This window comes from Chelonia mydas, chromosome 2 (genome assembly GCF_015237465.2).
Source record: "Chelonia mydas isolate rCheMyd1 chromosome 2, rCheMyd1.pri.v2, whole genome shotgun sequence".
In the NCBI taxonomy this organism is placed as follows: Eukaryota; Metazoa; Chordata; order Testudines; family Cheloniidae; genus Chelonia; species Chelonia mydas.
This window is the reverse complement of record NC_057850.1, coordinates 185,767,641-185,784,931: the sequence shown is the minus strand read 5'-3', so window position 1 is coordinate 185,784,931 and position 17,291 is coordinate 185,767,641. Positions and strand designations below refer to the sequence as shown.

At 44.0% G+C, this 17,291-nt stretch overlaps 1 long non-coding RNA gene across 1 annotated transcript in view; it reads left to right on the top strand.

Moving 5' to 3' along the window:
• LOC122464670 overlaps positions 1 to 16,769 on the top strand; it is a 43,391-nt gene extending 26,622 nt beyond the window's left edge. The window contains exon 3 of the long non-coding RNA XR_006288930.1: positions 15,597 to 16,769. This is a non-coding gene — a long non-coding RNA (uncharacterized LOC122464670). The remainder of the gene's footprint in view (positions 1 to 15,596) is intronic.
• The last annotated feature ends 522 nt before the right edge of the window (positions 16,770 to 17,291 follow it).

Here is a 17,291-nt window from a genome sequence, read left to right as displayed (position 1 = left end):
GAGCTGAGAGGTGGTGGGTTGCTCCAGGCTGCCGTCCAAGCTCTCTGGAGACTTTCATCTGCTTCCTGTTTGGTCTGGAACTGTTTCCTTGATGCTGGAGACATCAGTTCCTCATTGGATTGTGGACCTAGGCTTGGTCCCTCTGGAAGCGATGTAGGGGATGGGGCTGTTTCCGTTGACTGTGAACTGCTCTCCGCTGGTGCACTATATTGGGGTTCAGGCTGCGGCTGAGCCTCTTGTGTAGGGTTATCAGTTGCTGGCAGTTCAGGTTCGGTGGAGCCCTCTGGTGTTGGGGTTGCAAGTACTGGATTCAGTGCTGGCAATGGGTCTGGTGTTGGTTGTTCCTCTGGTTCCGGTTCTGGGACTGGCTCTGTCTGGGTCTCTGGGACTGGATTCACTACTGCTGTTGCTGACGTTGGCATAGGGTCCGGTTCCATCACCTCTGACCGGGTCCTGGTAGAAGTTTCCGGAACAGAGCTAGGTGGGACGGCTTGTTTAGCCTGGCTGCGGGTGACCATTCCCACCCTCTTGGCTAGCTTCACACGATTGGCCAAGTCTTCCCCCAACAGCATGGGGATGGGATAATCATCATAGACTGCAAAAGTCCACCTTCTTGACCAGCCCTTGTACTGGACAGGCAACTTGGCTGTAGGCAAATTGAAAGAGTTTGACTTGAAGGGTTGAATCGTCACTTGGACCTCTGGTGTGATTCTGGTGCAATGAACTGTAATCTGTTGGGGTTCCTGGGGCAGTTAGCCTTTCCATGCCCCGGCTCGTTACATTTAAAACATCGTCCAGCTGACGGGTCACTGGGGCGAGGTGGGTTGCTGGAGAACAGTGTGGCAGCACGATAAGGTGTCTGGAGGGTTCCTTGGGGGGTAGTTGGGGGCCTTTGGCTGCCCCCGATAGTAGAGTGTGGTCTGAGTTTGTCCCTTCTGGTATCCGCTCCAACTGTGACCAGTTTTTTTTTTCTTTTCTGCCATCTCCACCCATTTGGCTCCAATCTCCCCCGCCTCGATTACAGTTTTGGGCTTCCCATCTAGGATGTATCTTTCTATTTCCTCAGGAACACCCTCTAAGAACTGCTCCATTTGCATTAGGAAGGGCAAATCTTCTGGAGATTTGACACTTGCTCCCAATATCCAGGCATCCCAATGTTTCACAATGTGGTAGGCATGTCGGGTAAATGACACATCTGGTTTCCACCTTAGGGCTCTGAACCACCGACGGGAATGCTCGGATGTTAGCCCCATTCTGACTCTCGCCTTGGTTTTAAACAGTTCATACTGGTTCATGTGTTCCTTAGGCATTTCAGCTGCCATCTCAGCTCAGGGTCCACTGAACTGCGGCCTCAGCTCTACCATGTATTGGTCTGTAGAGATGCTGTACCCAAGGCAGTCCCTTTCAAAGTTTTCTAAGAAGGCCTCGGTATCATTGCCTGCCTTGTAGGTGGGGAACTTTCTGGGATGGGAAGTGGTACCTGGAGAAGGATTGCTAGTGTTTGTTGGTATATTCTGCTGAGCCTTTGCCTCCTCCATCTCCAGTGCATGCTTCCTCTCTTTTTCCTTCTCCTCCAGTTCTTTGTCCCTTGCCTCCATAGCTCTCCTGTGGGCAACCTCCATTTCTTTTTCTTTGACCGCTTGTGCATCCATCGCCATCTGTCTGAGTTCTACCCATCTTTCATGTTCCCTTTGTCTTTCCTCAGCCTCAAATCTGGCTAATTCCAGCTTCTGTTGAACAGTGCAGTCTGTCATCCTAACCTCTCTGTTTTTAACTAACTTTACACCCGAGAGTTAGAAAGAAAAAAAAAAACTTGGCTTGTAAAATTTTGCTGTGCTGTCCGGATACCTATGTTCTCTGATAGTGATTGTCAGCCGACAGAAAAATCCTTTTAAAAAAAAACCCCTAACACCTTTGTTTCCAGGCAAATAGGCAGAAAACCCCTCTAGTTGTTCTTAGGAAAAAAAAACTTCTTCAGGTCTGTGAAGACTTATGAATTTCCCTGCAGGAGGTTAACCTCCCTGCCTTTAGGTAGAGAAAACTCCAGCTCACAAATGACAATTCCCTTTTGTTTCTGCTCTGGCCCCCAAGCAGAGACTAAAAAACCCAAAACTCTTAACTGCTTTCAGCTTAAAACCTGCTTTTCAGCAGCCCAAAGGAAAAAAATTTTTTCCTTTTTGGGGGGAAAGACGTTTCCAAGCGGGCTCTTTCCTGGTTATATATCTGTTAGACACTTGGTGGTGGCAGCAATAACGTTCAAGGGAAAAAGGAAAATAGTTTGTACCTTGGGGAAACTTTAACCTAAGCTGGTAAAAATAAGCTTAGGAGGTTTTCATGCAGGTCCCCACATCTGTACCCTAGAGCTCAGAGTGGGGAAGGAACCTTGACATGGTGGCAGCGAGGTTATCCTAGCTTCTTAACCCTTTACAGGTGAAATGGTTTTTCTTCTGGCCAGGAGGGATTTTAAAGGTGTTTACCCTTCCCTTTATATTTATGACAGTCTCAATCCTGCAATGAACTCCATGCAGGCAGACCCCAGTGCCTACACAAAGCCCAGCTGATTTCTTCTGGGCTCCATATGAGCACTGGGGTCCAGGTGTGCTGAGATCATTACAAGATTGGGGCCTTAAATACTGGCAGTTTGTCACAGGCAAAAAACTCAGAGCAAAGAGACATAATGCACACCATCCTGTGTCAGCAAAACCAACTGTATTTTACGGGGGATAATCCCCAGTGAAGGCAGCTGGGGTCTCCACTGCCACTCTTCCTCTGGATTCCTGCTGGGGGGCAACTTTTATATCCCACTGGGTGCCATTGGAATGCTGCTTGTGGAAAGCTACTTGAATCGGCACACTCCATGACTGCCCTAGCTGTGCTAACATTTCAGTCAACTTGTCCTGCATTTCTCCCAAGCCCCCACAATAGGAGAGATTTGCAAAATCACATTCTCTGACAGGCTTTTTGCCACTGTGGAACTTCACCATAGCTTATGCCATGGTAATACCTGGTTGAATCTGCTCCCCTTTTCGATGGCTGGACAATCACCTTTAGATGTAAAGTCATATTGTTTGGTACATGATTGAGAAGAAAGAAGGTCGCAAAACTAGTACTTTTATGTCTAGTTTTAATCTGTCTCAAAATGAGCTTTTTAAAAAAGTGACATACTGTGGCTATACGTGGCAAAACTGCTTTGTTTTCTTGCAATAAAGAAAACTTCATTCAACTGGCTTTCAGAATATGACCTCATTCTAGATATGTCCAAAATAAATATATCCACTGGCCCAGATTTTCAGAAGTAACTAGTGATCTGGGAAGTTTCAGTTTTTGGATGCCCAGTTTGAGACACCACTGAGAAGCCTGATTTTCAGAGGATGGGTGCTGAATGCTGTCTGAAAATCAGCCCTTTTTATGGTGTCTGGCAACAAGCAAGACACCAAAAATCACTAATCGCCTTTGAAATTCAAGCTGTCATAAGAACATAAGAATGGCCCTGCTGGATCAGACCAAATGTCCATCTAGTATCCTGCCTTCTGACAGTGGCCGGTGCCCCAGAGAGAATGAACAGAACAGGTAACCATCATTCATATATATATATATATATATATATATATATATATATATATATATATATATATATATACACACACACACATAGATATAGATATAGCAAACCAATTATGTCAAATATATAATATGATGAGGCTAATATTCTAGTTTGAATAATTGATAATATATTCATAATATATATATGAATGATGATTAAAGTGATCCATCCCCTGTCACTCATTCCCAGCTTCTGGCAATGGTTAGGTTACATGGTTAGGTTACAGAGGTTAGGGACACCATTCCTGCCCATCCTGGCTAATAGCCATTGATGGACCTATCCTCCATGAATTTATCTAGTTCTTTTTTGAACTCTGTTATGGTCTTGGCCTTCACAACATCCTCTGGCAAGGAGTTCTACAGGTTGACTGGGCATTGTGTGAAGAAATACTTCCTTTTATTTGTTTTAAACCTGCTGCCTATTAATTTCATTTGGTGACCCCTAGGTCTTGTGTTATAAGAAGTAGTAAACACTTCCCACTGTCATTCACTTCAGTTATTCAAACTAGAATATTAGCCTCATCATATTATATATTTGACATAATTGGTTTGCTAAACCAACAGGAAACAAAGTTTCTGAGTTCCAAAGGTAAAATCAAAATTTCTCTCACCTTCTTCAGAACAGATCTCTTGAACAACTTCATTTTTTCTGTCTTTCATGTCCATGGTGCAAAGACCACTGGGATCTACCAAAAAGCTGGTGAGTAGAGCTAATTGAATAATGAATCAGGTGATTTGCAAATATTTTTGTTAATAAACAGTGGCAAATTTGCTCCTGTATTGTGCATGGGGACATATTATTTGTGGTTCACAAGAATTCTGACAACTACTGGGGAATAAATCATTGGTAGTACCCCACCACACCCAGGAATGCCTGGACTTGCTTTTTCCGATTCGGCCGGGGCCAATTTTGGATAGCCTCTGGTTTGTTTAGTTGGGGCTTGACCATGCCCCTTCCTACAATGTAGCCAAGGTATTTAGCCCCGGCTAGCCCTATAGCACACTTGGCTGGGTTGGCTGTGAGGCCAGCCCGTCTTAGCATGTCCACAACTGCTTCCACCTTTTCTAAGTGGGTTTCCCAGTCGGGGGCGGCGGGGGGTGAATAATCACATCATCCAGGTATGCCACTGTATAACTGGTGTGGGGCCGTAGGAGCTTGAAACAGACCCTCTGGTGTAGAGAATGCCGTCTTTTCTTTCGCATCTTTGGCAAGGGGAATCTGCCAATATCCCTTTGTTAAATCAAGGGTGGTCAAAAATCAGACATTCCCCAGGTGGTCAACTAACTCATCGATATGGGGTATGCGGTATGCATCGAATTTGGATATCTCATTCAGCCGGCAAAAGTCATTACAAAACCTAGTGGTGCCATCGGGTTTGGGCACCAACACAATCGGGCTTGACCACTGACTGTGGGACTCTTCAATGATTCCCAGCTCCAACATCCTTTTTACCTCTGCCTTGATCTCCTCCCTTTTTGCTGCTGGAACCCGATAGGGCCTTAAAGTTACTTTTGCCCCAGGGTCTGTGATAATGTGGTGATATGCTTTGGTGATCCGACCTGGTTTGATTGAAAACACGTCCTGGTGTCGGTTGATCATCTCAGTTACCTCCTTCTTCTGGTTTGGTGTCCAATCAGTGGATATCCTGATCTGCTCCTGCATGTTATTTCCCTGGATCGGGGTCTCTTGGGCCACTACACACGCCTGTCCTTGGTGCCAAGGCTTTAAGAGGTTAATGTGATAAATTTGTTCTTGTTTCTGGCGTCCTGGCTGCCGCACCTTGTAGGTTACTTCCCCCACGGGTTCAACCACCTCATAGGGCCCCTGCCATTGGACCAAAAGCTTGCTTTCTGCTGTGGGTACCAACACCATCACCCGATCCCCTGCTTGGTACTCTCGGACTTTTGCCTGATGATTGTAATGGGTTCGCTGGGCCTCCTGCGCCTTTTCCAAATGTTCCTGTACAATAGGGGTGACCCGGGCTATCAGTTCTTGCATCTGCAACACATGGTCAATTATATTTCTCCCCTCATTGGATTCCTCTTCCCAGATTTCTTTTGTGATATACGGATGTCACCCCCGTGGCATACTAGATAATAATTCAAAGGGGGGAAACCCAGATGAGGCCTGAGGTACCTCCCAGATTGCAAACATAAGGTAGGGTAATAGGGTGTCACAATCCTTCCCATCCTGATTTACCACTTTCCTTATCATTGCCTTGAGGGTTCAGTTAAACCTTTCTACCAGCCCATTGGTCTGCGGATGATAGACTGAAGTTCTCCGGGTATGTATATGGAGCAGCGTACAGAGGTCCTTTATTACCTTCGACATAAATGGGGTACCTTGGTCTGTTAATCCCTCCTTTGGTGGCCCCACTTGGGCAAAGATCCCCACCAATTCTTTAGCTATCGTTTTAGGGGCCATGTTCCACAGGGGGATGGCTTCTGGATAGTGAGTAGCATAATCCAGAACTACTAGTATATATTCTCCAGGGGTCCCACTAGGTCCATGGCTATTCGCTCGAATGGGACTTCTATGATGGGAAGGGGTACTAAAGGTGCCCTCAAGTGGGGACGGGGACTGTGCAACTGACACTCCAGGCAGGACACACAGTACCTCCACACTTCTTCATGTACTCCAGGCTAGAAGAATCGTTGCAGGACCCATGCCAAGGTCTTCTCTACCCACAAATGCCCCCCAAAAAGATGACTATGGGCCAGACTTAATACAGCATTCTGGTGTTTTTGAGGTACTGGGATCTGCTGTACCTTCTGCCCCTGTACTGGTGCAACGCCGGTATACGAAATTCTTCTTCATTATGAAGTAGGGTCCTAGTCCCTGAGTTTTTCCTTCCACGGGGACCCCATCTATTTCGGTCACCTCTTTCCTAATGTTGTCGTACCTTGGGTCTTCAGCCTGGTCCCGTCCAAAATTTCCTCTCCCAGGGCTAATCTGCCCGAGATCTAGGGGGCCAGTCTTTGTTGCCTCTACTAGTTCAGAGGCGTTAGGGTGTGGGTCAGACTTGGGTGTTTTTCCCTCCTGGGTGGCCTCCTTTTCAGCTTCTCTGGTCCGCCTACCTCTGGCTTTGGGCCAGTATTCGAGTTCCCAAGGCGTTAGCTGCCCTTCTTTCCCTTTTTGTCTTTCTACCCTGTCTGGGAGTGGAGAACAAATCTGGGGATATTTCAGAGAAGGTTGGGGGTTGACAGTCTACTGTGGATGCCTCACTAACTTCAGGGCTTCCCCCTTTCTCCAATTCCCCTACCAGTAGTAAGTCTCCAAACCCTGAGAAGTCCCTCCCTATGAGCACCGGGTATAGGAGTTTAGGGACTACCCCTGCTGCTACCTCAGTAGTGTTCCCCTGAATCTCGATTTTTACTGGGATGGTGGGGTAATAACCAACTGTTCCATGGACGCATGCTATCCCCGTATGCTTAGCCCACAGCAGCTGACTACGCTTCCTGAGCTTCCCCGAGACAAGCGTGATAGCACTCCCCGAATCAACCAGTGCTGTGGTCTCTACCCCATTTAGCTTCGCTGGTCTGATGTACATATGTGGGGTTAGTGAGACCCCCACAAGGTGGATTAGGGAGCATGGGTCTGCCCAGTTCCCCAGGTTACACTGCATAGGCTCCTTGGCACTGGGACACTGTGCAGCTATGTGTCCCCACTCCCCGCAGGCATAACATCTGTATGGAGCCCTAGGCATTCCCCGGTCTCTTGGTTTGGGCAGTCTAACATCACGATCCTCTTCCCTCTCAGTGCTCTGACTCTTGGTGGCTTCTGGTGGGCCTTCAGCCCCTCTCTTTTTCCACCTGGGCTCTCCTGGCGGCCCAGTCACCCAAGCTCTAGGGCTTGGTGCTGCTAGTTTAACCCAGGGTGCTTCTTCCTTAACTGATCGGGTCAGCTCCCTTGCCGTCCTTCGCCTTTCTACCAGTGCGACAACTTTGTTGTAGGTGGAGGGTTCATTCTGGCTTACCCAGGCATGAAGGTCTGGCGGTAGTCCTCTCATGTACCGGTCGATAACCAGAACCTCTAGTATTTCCTCCGGACTCTGGAATTCAGTTCGTAACCACTTTTGTGCGAGATGGATGAGGTCATATAATTGGGACCGTGGGGTTTTGTTTTCCTGGTACCTCCACTCATGATATCGCTGGGCCCGCACTGCAGTTGTTACCCCAAATCTGGTCAGGATCTCTGCTTTCAGCTGGGGGTAGTCTGCCGCAGCCTCTTCAGGCAAATCATAGTTGGCCTTCTGGGCCTCCCCACACAAGAATGGAGCGAGGATGCCAGACCACTGTCCTTGGGGCCAAGCCTCCCGCAGGTCTGTCCTCTCAAAGGCCAAGAGGTATGCCTCTACATCATCCTCCCGTGTCATTTTCTGCAGCCAGTTGCTGGCCCGCATGATCTGCATCCCATCATAGCCGCGGTTCAGCTCTGTAAGGGCCTTTACCTGGTTTACCAGTTCCTGCAACATAGCCTGGTCTTGAGCAGCCTGGTCCATCAGCAGGCGATTAGTCTCTTGCTGCAGCCGCACTGCCTCCTGTTGGGCGGCTGCCTGGACATGGGTAGCCTCCTGCTGGGCAGCCATGGCTTGTATCAGTGCTCGCACTACCTCCTCCATTGTGGTGAAAAAAAATAAAAATAGACCCTCTCCCCCTTTTTTTCCCCTCAAACACCCTCCTTCTTCCACTGCGCTGTGTACACCAAATCCCACTTCTGACACCAGTTGTGACAAAGTTCCTCCTCTACCTTGGTGGGTCTTGTGCTTATTGGCGGATTTGCTCACCGTGGAGCTTCACAGCAGCCCTCAGTTTGGCTGTTTTCATTAACCCACAGTCCAGGTCAACTCTTCCTGTGTCTGATCAGGAGTTGGGAGGTTTGGGGGGAACCCAGGCCCGCCCTCTACTCCGGGTTCCAGCTCAGTTGCCCTGTGGAATGCAGCTGTTTAGAGTGCCTCCTGGAACAGCTGTGCAACAGCTACAACTCCCTGGGCTACTTCCCCTTGGCCTCCTCCCAACACCTTCTTTATCCTCCCCATAGGACCTTCCTCCTCGTGTCTGATAATGCTTGTAGTCCTCAGTCCTCCAACAGTATGCGTTCTCACTCTCAGCGCCTAGTGCCTCTTGCTCCCAGCTCCTTACACGCGTACCACAAACTGAAGTGAGCTCCTTTTTAAACCCAGGTGCCGTGATTAGCCTTCCTTAATTGATTCTAACAGCTTCTTGATTGGCTGCAGGTGTTCTAATCAGCCTGTCTTTCTTAATTGTCTCCAGAAGGTTCCTGATTGTTCTGGAACCTCCCCTGTTACCTTACCCAGGGAAAAGGGACCTACTTAACCTGGGGCTAATATATCTACCTTCTGTTACTCTCCTGTAGCCATCTGGCCCGACCCTGTCACATTACATGAACAAATTTCTGCATGTGGATTGTTCACGAACTGTTCACTAAGACTACTTTTTATTGTTAAACAGGCTGCATGATGGGCCACTTAAATCACATAGTCTACTTCATGCTTGGAGAAATGAAAGTATTTAACAGAAGAAAAATGGATGACAAATAGTAAATAACAAGTATCGCATTTCTGGTATCAATTCTCAGGTCAATGGTAATTTGTGTTACCATTCATGAAACTTTGGGGATTCACAGACTTTCTCAAAATTACCCAGCAGTTGTCAGAATTCTTGTGAACCACAAATAATATGTCCCCATGCACAATACAGGAGCAAATTTGCCACTGTTTATTAACAAAAATATTTTCAAATCACCTGATTCATTATTCAACTAGCTCTAGTCACCAGCTTTTTGGTAGATCCCAGTGGTCTTTGCACCATGGACATGATAAACAGAAGTGAGTTCAACGGCTTCTGGGAAGTACATGCTATGAGGCTAGTGTGCCATGAATCAACCACAGCCTTCACAACTGTTTCATCATGGTGGTGGATCCCAGACCATGTGCATCAATTATCTTAACTGAAATCAAAGACAGGTAGTTGTCACAGAATCCTGCTACCTTGCATACCTGTCCACTTTTGTGCCAGTTTTTCCCCTAACCTCTGAAGTGAGAGCCCCTCAGTATTTTAAATAAATTATAGATGTTATAACTATAGGATAGACATAGATGATCGATAGCTGCTATTATCAGTAGGTTTTAAACTCCACCCACCCCTTCTGCTCCTGCTGTATGGCCTGACCTTAATTTAGACTTATATGATGTGTTAAGTACATTTAATTTTATTGTGTTCTTTCTACTGCCAACTCTTCCCAACCCACTACAACCTAGGGGTGTTGCAGGTCCGTGGAGTATTGGGTGCATCAGGTGGTGAGAGATTTGGATTGGATAGAGCCCTGTGATACCTTATGTAGTAAGGGGAAAAGAGAGAAGAATCAGAACTCTATTTCTGTATAACATATTAAAAAATGAACCAACAAGACATGTGCCAAACCATCAAAGGAGACTCATGATCTTGTAACTGTAATCCTTGTCCTATACTTGCCCACCCTGCTTCCTTGTGCTTGTTTTGTCCTGTCTTTAGTGAGACTGTAAGGTCTCTTGTTACCTGCATACATTAGGGCACCCCATCTTTTCCCAGTCCGTAGGGGTCCAGGCGTAACCCAGTTAATTTAGGCACCTCCACCTTTTCCCAATTCGTAGCGCTCCAGGCAAAAAGCACCTACTCTTACCCAATCTGTAGGGCTCAGGGCCACCCGTACCCAATTCATAGGGCTCAGGGTGTAACTAACCTGGTCAATTTAAGTATCCACACCCTTTCCCAATACGTAGGGCTCCGGGTGTATACTACTTCTGCAGGTTTGCAGGACCTTTTAGTGGTGAAAGAGCCTTACACAGTAATATACTACATTACCTCTATTTATTAACAATCACCAAAAACAGACTGCACATGCTACACATACAGTGCTTACCACTCCCAATAAGACAGATGAACTTTTCTTGATGGCCAGTCAGGATCAGATCCATCTTGGGGACTCCAGTTTTTGCACGGTGTCATTGGCAGAGTGTTAAGGTCTGGCAGCTCTGATCTTGGGGCTGTGTCCTGGAGTTAGTTTCCAAAGAACTTCCTTTTTGGACCCCAGTTTATATAGTGAAATTTGAGTTCTTTTTAGCTGAACCTTAACCAATCATTATACTAAATTTTACTAACCAATCCTAACATAGTGTAACAAAATTCTTTAACCAATCCTACCCCACCACCTTAATTAATTTACACCTAGCAAAATTAATTATGTAACGGACAGAAACAATTAAAGAACCAGACAGAGACCATACAGATAAACAATAGGGAAATGAGGATCATAATGATAGAACAATAAAGAAATGAGGATTTCACAACTACAACTATTGATAAATGATTTCTTGACAGAGAGGATGCTATCATAGACTATCAGAGTTGGAAGGGACATCAGGAGGTCATCTTGTCCAACCCCCTGCTCAAAGCAGGCACAATCCCCAATTTTTTTGCCCCAGATCCCTAAATGGCCCCCTCAGGGATTGAACTCACAACCCTGGGTTTAGCAGGCTCAATGCTCAAACCACTGAGCTATCCCTCCCCCCGTCAAACTAAGTTCTTTTTTTTAAAACCATCTTAAAATCTGTTTCTTTATCTGGTGATAGTGGGTGTCATTAGGAGGGGATCTCCTCCTTAACAGCTTGATATTACACTATTTTAATGTAATTTAAATAGAATTTGAGGATGTGACTTCCTGCTACTCAGCTCATGGCTGCTGCTCTTTCAATCTGGCTGCAGATGAAGGCTTTAAGCTTTAGGCTTACAATATGGCTACAAGCCTTATTCTTACACTTTTGGGTAAGAACTGTCTTTTAGTTGTCTGTAATATGCTTAGCACACTGTGGATGCTAGGACCCTGATTCTGCACTGTGGAGACAATGGGAGCAGAATTGGGTGCTATCAGTAATGTCATTTTCCTTTTATTCTCAGCAGAATGTGAGTGGTTGGAATAGTAAAAGCTCATTTCATTTCCCGCAAATCTCAGCACTTCACCTAAGACCCATTTTCTTCTCTGGATCATCAACCTTTTCTCTTAGATTTTAAACTTGGCTTTTTTTCCCTCTTTTTCTGAGCTGTTTGTCTTGATGATCACATCCTCTTGCTCAGGACTCCCCTGAGTTGTTCATTGACAAGATGAATTTCTTGCATATGTCCATAAAAATTTCTAAATGGCAGCACTAAAGCTCTCATTACAGCCTCTGTTATCGACCATGAGAAGTTGGCCTCATAGACTAAAAGCATGTTATTTGGGACTTTAGCAACGCCAGTCTGCAAACTCTCTTGCAAGCTAGAATTTTTAAACACAGAGTGGATCCAAATTAATTGAAGGGAGATTCTAATTTGTATCGAGCTGATGAGCTGACTTTGATTTCATTTTCTGTAAATTCTGTGTTCTTTGAGGCTTTCAGATTAACTGAGCCAGGCTATTGTTAAAGATCCAAAGTTTGTGCTGATGTCTGATTTTGGTTGCTAAATCCACTATATAGAGTCCCATACAAAGTTATAGAGGAAATAAAACTTCTCAGCACTGCAACAATCAGACATTGATAGCTCTTCTGTCTTTTGTAGGAACTTTGTCAAGGAACATTATCTACTCTCTCCTGTTCTTGTCCTCCAAGTTTATCCTCTCCCCCTTTTTTCTGATCTATATAATGCTGTATATTGTTCCTTTATGGCATTCAGCTTCTCAGGTGGACTATAAGTATTTCCCAGGAATGTCAGGAGGTTTTACCACTTCTTTCCCTTTCTTTATCACCTCTCCCCTACTGTTTTCTCATTTAGCTTTTTTATTGAATCTCATTACATCCTCAGGTCCTCTCCAACATACTGTGGGGTTGCTTAGGTTTCTCAAATGTGTCTCTAACAGTTACTTCACTATTTTGTATGCATTCTTCTGAACCATTATGAAGCTGAATCATCTCCTATAGCACATATAAGGAAATTATTTGGTATTCTCCACTCTCGTTGATGAATCCTGATGCAACAAAAAACTTCTTTAAATGATCTTTCTGTCTCTCCCCCCCCCCCACCGACTGATGTATCACAAAATTAAAACTTTATAGGGTCACAGAATCATAAAATATTAGGGTTGGAAGAGACCTCAGGAGGTCATCTAGTCCAATCCCCTGCTCAAAGCAGGACCAACACCAACTAAATCATCCCAGCCAAGGTTTTGTAAAGCCGGGCCTTAAAAACCTCTAAGGATGGAGATTCCACCACCTCCCTAGGTAACTCATTCCAGTGCTTCTCCACTCTCCTAGTGAAACAGTGTTTCCTAATATTCAATTCATCCCATCATCCAGGTCATTAATAAAGATGTTGAACAAAACCGGCCCATGACCGACTCCTGGGGCACTCTGCTTGATACCGGCTGCCAACTAGACATCGAGCCGTTGATCACTACCCATTGAGCCCGACAATCTAGCCAGCTTTCTGTCCGCCGTATAGTCCATTCATCCAATCCATACTTCTTTAACTTGCTGGCAAGAATACTGTGGGAGACTGTATCAAAAGCTTTGCTAAAGTCAAGATATATCACATCCACTCTAAGAAGTCAAACTACATGAGAAGGGTAGAGGAAATTGCTACAACAATTATTATATACACTTTGATATTAAGTAAAAAAAGGCCTGCTATGCCTGACTGCCCGTCAGTGTTTACAAATCCCCATTTGCAAAGCGGAAAGTACTTTTCTGCCTCATTGAAGCTGATAGAATAATTACTTATTCAGAACATGCTTTCGATATTTCCATGTGCTAGTGTCAGTCCTCTGTTGCTCCCAGCACGTTGGCAGTCGCACTGTTTTTATTGGGTTCTGTGATTCAGAAAAACCAAAAATAAATAGAGTCAATAAGCTGAAGAGAAACACCAGAACGATATTTGTGAATACAACTGTATCTGTTCTTCTGTAAATTACAGGGACAAGAAGGCTACCAGGGAGATTTTGGACTGAAAAGTATCTGACTTCACATTAATGTTGTTACTTTCAAATGAATGGGCTTGAGTCTCCCACTCTGTTACATGCTCATGTAACTGCAGTTCACAGAATTGCACTAGTGTAGTGTAAATCTGGTTCAGTAGCTCTTTAAAGATGGAAACACATTTCCAGGGCAGATTTTGGGCAGCAGACCCCTTCCTTATATTGTATGAGAAGAATACAAAGAGCTATTGTAAAAATAGGAATCATCCATCTTTTTGTTCATGTTAGCAGAGCAAAAGGGGAAGCTTTTGAGCATGATACATGGATTGCCTGTCATTCTAAAGGGAGCTGGCATCTTTGCCCTCCCCCATCCTGTCCTCCAACACTGGAGACAGAGGGACTAGAAGTGGAACATGGTTTTGCCAGGGGAAATCGTGTGATGATGGCTGTTGGGGGAAAGAACAGGACATAGAATGGAGGACAAGCCATGGGATACCATACTGAAATTATCTGTGGGGGACTATCCATTAATTGTTAAATCCAACATCTCCGCCAACATGCTCACCTTAATGACCTTACCCCTTATCCAGTAATGTAAGGGAGTTTTGAACTTCAAAGTCCATGTTGGCCATGTAAACGCTATCATCATCATCAATACCAGGCAGTTTGTCTTACCCTTCCCCCTATATCCTGATGGCTGGCGCATAGGTGGGCGGAGCCATGACTCCTTCCATTTCCCAGCCTTCTAACCAATGTGCAGCCTCTGCTCCCCCTTGCAGCCCAGTGCCTGGAGCCACAGTCCAGGCAGCATTAGCATGGTGTGGCCATGTTAAACCAGTGGCATAATCTAGTCTTGTATTGTTATAATACAGACCTTTAGAGAGAAGAGAATTTATCATGTAAAAAGTCCAAAATACTCAGATTTTTGGAAGTCAGGAAACAAAACTCTGACCGAGTGCTTAACTCTGCAACCACAATAATCTGTTAACATCATATTTTAGCAGGAAAATATGTAAAACCAGAATCAATCAATAGAAGAACTGTGATTGGTAATTATAATATAAAATATCACAAGTTGTTCCTTTTTGTTTTCTCTGCCGTATTTGATTCTGTTACCACTTTACATTCAAGTGGGTGAATCAAATTCCAGTCTAAATCTGGGTGTCTTAATCAAGTAAACAGTTGTTTGTCATACAACAGCAATTTTGCCAGAATTAGTGTAATACAACATTCTATTCAGTATTCTGTAATTCATAGATTTTTCTGGCATGTAAATGCAAAAATCTAGCCAGGAGAATTCTTTGCTGACTTTTTCAATTTTTTAGCAATATAAATAAAATCATTTTGATGGAAAATGTCCAACTAGCTCTAAAAGTAATGACAATGCTGGGTCAACATTCAAAGAAATGAATAGAGGATTTGAGCTACAAAATTCAGACCAGAAACTGGGGTTAGCCCAGAGCAGAGATAGAGACCAGCTGTAAAATGTGGATTGCTATCTGGGATTTAGTTCTGAACCTGCCCCCTGACCTCCCCTTCAAAGTTCAGAGATGTTCAGTAGCTCAATAGGCCACAAACAGTAGATATAAAAATCAAATCTTGTCCCTTAGCTAGGAAGCCACCCAGGGACAGTAAAAGTGTAGGAGTTTCTGCTAGCAGAAAAGAAGTTATTGGGTAAGAAATTTCTCAATTTGCAGCCCAGTGTCTCCCACAACTCTGATGCATATATGAAATAGTGAGCCATCAACAGAAGTAGGGAGGGATAAAGCAGCAGAATGAGATAAGGAAAATTTCCCATCCCGAAACTAACTGCCAAAATGGCAAGCTATTTCTGGATCACTACATACTGCACCTTCCTGCCAACAGAGGCCTCTCTAATCCACCAGGTATTTAATAAAAGTGTTAATAGAGGACCCTGTTGCTGCCCTACAGATCTCTTAAATGGAAAAGAGACAAACAAGGAGCCCTATCTTCTTGTTCATTAGTTGTGCTTGATAGATATTTAGTGCTCTATGAATATCCAGATTATGACACCTCTTTTCTGTAGGATGCTGTGGCTTTGGACATAATGACAGGATGATGACCTCCTGTGAGGAATGGAGACATGAGTTCGCCTTTGAGAAGAAAGATTCTGGGGTTGGTAACACCACCTTGTCTTCATGAAACACACAATGAAGTTCTTGCATGGACAAAGCTGCCAACCGTCACACTCATCTAGCAGACGTCATAACTATCAAGAAAGAGGTTTTGATGATATGTAGAATGGGATTGACCGATGTCAGTGGTTCAATGGGGCAGGGTGGTTCAGGGCTTTCAGCCCCAGTGGTAGGTCCCATTCAGAAAAGATTGGTCTGACCACAGGTCTAGCCAGTCTGAGTGCTCTGAGAAATCTAGATACATGAGGATGATCTGCCAAGGAGCCCACAGAAGCAATCTGAGGAGTTCATGTGGAGTCTATTTCCCCTTTATTATTCTTTTTCCATTTGGGAGGGGCTCTTTTCACCTATTTTTGCAGGCTGTGCTGGGTGGTTGCTCTTGAGGCTTTATCTCCCTCTGTGTCCTCCCCATCATGGTTCCCTACATCCAGCCTGGGGGAATGTGGTCTTATTGCCAGAGTCCCTGAACTCGTGCTGGGAAGAAGGAGAAGCTGTGCCAACATGATCTGAAGACAGTGGGATTGCACAATGTATCTTAGGACACTGCTCTTTGGTTTGCTGAACCTCTGTACTGGGGATGGCGTGTGAGGCTGAAAGGACCCAGCTTGACTGTTAGAACCGAGGGTGAATTTGCAGAGCTGATAGTTACAAAAATATTTGAAAACTGAGGAAAATCTGATATGGAAGTCAGTAAGACGCACTGAGTATGTGACCCCACAGTATTTTTTGCAAAGTCACTTTTTGAGGTTGATTTACTGCCTAAGTACAGTTGGTCAAAATTTGGAAGTTCTGTTCCATGGGAAATTTTGACACTAAAAAACTTTTAAAAATAAATAAAATCTTTCTGAATCACAACAAAGTCAAAAAATTGCAATTTCCTGCAAAATGACATTAAAATAATTAATTTCAGGTGAATCAAAATATTTCATTTTGATTTTGACTTTTTTATTTTTGTTTTTTATATTTCAGATTTAATTTTACATTAAAATTAAGGTTTAATCATTTAAATTGTACTATAAAATGTATTAGAAATTGAATTACCAATTTTATATTAAAAATGTTTCATTAATGGATTTGGTAATTGGTATTTTAATTGATATGATATAAAGATTATTTTTAAAACAAAGTACTATTGAAATGAAAAATTGAAATATTCTGTTCCAATAAGGTCAAAACACTAGTTTTCATTTTTTTAACTTAATGAAAATATCATTGAAATCAACATTTCCCACATAATGTTTTGATTAGACTGATGCGTATTTTCAGAGAGAAAAACATTCTACCAGAATATAATTTTTGACTACCACTAATTCTGTTCTATGCACTTAATAATAAAGTTAGAAACTATATATACATTGTAACTGACCACAGGCTGAATTGCTGGAGGAACAATACATTTTAAATTTCCTAATATTTGCCCCTTATTTTTACTGTGCCATCTTAAAGCTGAATGAACATAGTTTTTGTAGTTAATATTAAACACAGTTCCTGTCTAGTTACCTACTTTGTTCTGTGGTGTGGCATCCAGTTATTTTACATCTCTAGTGTGATAATGGGATAACTTTTCTTGAGCTTAAAATTTCTGG